The following is a 4,055-nucleotide window of genomic DNA, read 5'->3' as shown; positions in this document are numbered from 1 at the left end:
TCAGACTAACAGCAGATCTCTCATCGGAAACAATGTGAGCAAGGAAAGAATGGGAAAATAAATTCAAAGTATTAAGGGAAAAGCAATTTCAACCGAGAATTCTGTACCCAGCAAGGTTATCATTCATTTGGGAAGAAAAGACACAAACTTTCCCAGATAAACAAAACCTGAAAGAATTTACCAGCACCAGACCAGATCTCCAAGAAGTTCTTAAGGGAGTGCTATGTCAGTAAAATTAAATGCAGACACACAGAGATAAGGGTTCAAAAACTAAGAAAATGGGCAACTTAATTGTAGGGACAATGTCTGGAGATGAATATTATATCCCAGAATTCAATCTGGAAGATCGAACCTCAACAGAAGAAAGATTAAGTACATGAGACTGAACTGATGAAACAACATTCTGTGACTTGTCTAAAATATTGCTGCTTTTCTTCTAAGCTTTGTTGTCTGGTTTTAAAGGATTTTTGTCCTGTCTTGAGCTGTTGATAAGTTCATGTACCTACTAATTGAACAGAATAATAACCTGTTTTTAGGCTTTAAGTTTCAAGGAAATATCATTACCAGTTCAAAACTGCTTTTCTTGAAATTGCCAGCTGAACTTGCTATTGAAAGTAGTTAGATTACTTATGATATTTTGTGATCAACAAAATGTTGTGGGAAAAGGAATGGAAGACAACTGTATATAGCAGAAGTAGTGTAATAAGAGAGTGGGAAAGGGTAGAGGGTCAAACTTGGGGTAAAAAACATATATATACATATACATATATATGAAAGTAGAAATGGAATATTATTGATGATAACATGCATGATTAAGCCACTATGCAGTTTATTCTAGATGGGAAACCACATTTAGTATGTTGTGGTGATGCTCAGGGAATGAATGTTAAGTAATTAAAAAAAAAAGTTGCAGGAGAAAAAAAAAACAGTAAAATTGTTCGTATCGAAATAAAAAAAATGCTATTTGATGACTGCAGTAAGCTATATAGCCCCAGCTAGATACTACTTTACAGTATGCTCATTCTACTCACTGAGGTTTATGCCTAAAGTCAGACTTGGGTTCAGACATAGGTACATATCAGCTGTACTAGCTATTGGATATATTTAGACTAATTAAGTTCATTGGCAATTCAATTAAATGGGGAGGAAAGGCATAGAAAGCAACCATGGATACCAGAGACAATGTGGGAGGAGAGTGGGACCATGGCAGAGGGTGAGGGATAGGGAATCAAGGATGGAAAAACAAAGTATACAAGACATAAGATTTGGAAAATTATTTGCTGATAACACGTATGTTTATGTGCTTGATTGAGCCAATACACAGTGTATTTTGGATGGAAAATTTATTTGTATACTGTAATGATCTATAGTGAATTAATGTAAAAAATAAATACATTTAAAGAGAGAGAAAAAAAAGAAAAAGTGTTAACTCAGGGCTGGCAGGTGGCAAGGTGTTTGGATGTGCTGAATACCCACATGATGGACTCTGATTTAGGTCCCAGACCTGGTGGCTTGCTTTTTCACTTTCCCTTTCTCTCTCTCTCTCTGGTCAAATAAAAAATAGAATAAATGGAATTATATAAGTAATCCCTTAAACATCTGAAAAAAGAAAAATAATTAAAAATAATTAACTCAGTGTCTGTCAGTTCCAAAAATAAAGACAATACATGGTATATTACAACAGCCAGATATGACTTTTAAAGTTATGATTTACTTTTCATAGTTTTCAGTTACTAGCCTTGTAACTGAACCATAAGAGAACAACAAAAAAAATCAACGTTTAGGAAAATTTGTCTTACATCACAGCATTTAAAAATTTTCTTTAACCATTATGTCCTTATCATCTGTGAGAAACAATGTATTGTGGACAGCTAGTCATTAATTCATTTTTTCCTGTTAGTCAGATAGTCATCATGTAATATATAACACATAACCTACAAACACCACCTGTTTTATTAAACCAACTTTATAAAGACAAATATGATGCTGCCTGATTAATAAGCCCTAAACAAAGCATATGTTAGAAACTTTGAAGATATTCACATATTAAATTTTTTTTATTTGAAGTCAACTTGTTTACCTAAGTCATGTGAACTTGAAAAGCATTTAAATTAATTTGTATGAGCATGCTTTCTATAAATTAAAGTGGAAGAATTCCTGAAGGCATTTTCTTCTGTTCCTCTTTATAATGGAGGTTTCTGCTTTCTCCCTTTTGAATTTTATCATCAGCAGGGCTCTTCTAGTGTTTCTAGGACAGATTATAAGGGGTTAAATTGGAAGCTCCAGAGTGGTTCTGGTCAGGTGTGTGTCAGATAACTTATGGGAGAAGTGGTCTTAGGGGTCTGACTGGGGCTATAGCCTCTGTTGCCTTAGGGTGTGCTGGTGGCAGTAATTAATGGGAAGGATAGCCTGGGTCCTCCCATCCATGATGACCTTGAACTAGATCTTTGTCTGTTGCATCTCAGAGGGCAAGCCCACCCAGAATGAGTCCCACTTTATTCCCTCGACTCGCATAGAATGCTTGGCATCTTCTGAGAACTTTCTGAATACCATGATCTCCTGAATACTTGTGCCTAAACAGCTTTTTTTTTCTTCACTCTAAGAGAGTAAGCTCTCCCTCAATGACATTTACCAAAAAAGGAAGAGGCAAGAGGTAAAGTTTCCTCTGTAGTTTCACAATGTCTTTGGCCCATTGCTCAGGGCCTTAAGAGCTTAGCGGTTTTCTCCCATCTCCATCATGTAAATACCGAGGCCAACCCTGGAGTAGTAATCAGTTTCCTCCGTATGCCATGTTGGGACAGAGCCAGTCCCAAATAAACTTGGACTCTTACCAATCCTGTAGGCTATGTTCCCTGAACTAGTTCCTGAGCCTCACTAGGTTCCACTATGTTTCCAGAAGCCATACCCTGGATTGCCTGGAAGGCCTATGGAACCACTGGTTTGTTGGTGCCATGTGAGGTCATCTCTCCTTTCTGGTGACTTCACCCTGCTGCCAATAGAGGTGGAAACACACCATCTCTGAACTTTCCAGACCAATGCACCAGAAATGATGCAGGGTACTCAGTGAGACAGAGAGAGAAAAGACACCAAGGCTTTTGCAGGAAAACAGTAACTTACTCCTGTGCTAGCACCAGCTCAGCAGATCATAATACAAAGAGGATGAATTTCATGGGGCTCTTACTTTTACTTGTTTTAGTTTCTTTCTTTCATATATGGTTAGACATGCCTTTCCATACTTTTGATTGGGTGAAAGACTGCTATAAAATTATGCATGTATGTAATGGGCTACTGGGCTATTGGATACACAAGCATACATAAAATTACAGGGTTGCTAGCTTGCTATCAGGGCAACAAGATCACTAAGAGTTGCTAAATTCCTATGGGGATAAGGCTATGAGGTCACCACAGGCTGCACATGCAGACTTAAACTCTAAACATGTCCCATTAGCTTCCTTTGTCCTGGAAGACTCCCCAACAACAGTGCCATATTATTTCTACAAGGGACTTTAGGATATGTATTCTGGTATTCTGGTCAGAATTTTTTCTTCTGGAAACATCTGGTAAGTATTGTCTGTGCTTTCAGCCAGAAGTCTTGCTTTCAGAAACATCATGGCAGTGACATTTGCTGTTTCTTCCCAGAAACCATCATGCTAGCCTCTCTAGGAGGTCTATATTATTGTTCACAAAAAATCCTTTTTCTCAGAGGCTTCCCATTGGTGCAGTCTGACATTTCTGGTCAAATTTCTCCTTTCTGGCAGCTGTGATGAATGTCTTCTTGCTTTCTCATGGTGTGTATGTTTTTAAGGTTCTCTGTGTTGGTTTTGAATTGCTACCAGAATTCATCCATCCCAGTGCCTTGTAGGTAGTGTGGTTTTGGATATGCCTGGACATCTTGCTCCCAGGAGATTCTGGATTTTTCAGTCTGGCATTAGCTTCCAGTAGGATTGTTCTCTGGGACTCTGGGAATGTTTTTATGACATAGTGCTGAGAGATTTTCTTTCTGGAGGTCACTAGTTACTGTATCCTGTAGTTCTACCTACAAATCTTTCTTTCAG

The sequence above is a fragment of the Tupaia chinensis genome, unplaced genomic scaffold, assembly GCF_000334495.1.
Source record: "Tupaia chinensis unplaced genomic scaffold, TupChi_1.0 Scaffold000037_22, whole genome shotgun sequence".
NCBI classification, from domain to species: Eukaryota; Metazoa; Chordata; class Mammalia; order Scandentia; family Tupaiidae; genus Tupaia; species Tupaia belangeri.
This window is presented reverse-complemented; position numbering follows the sequence as displayed.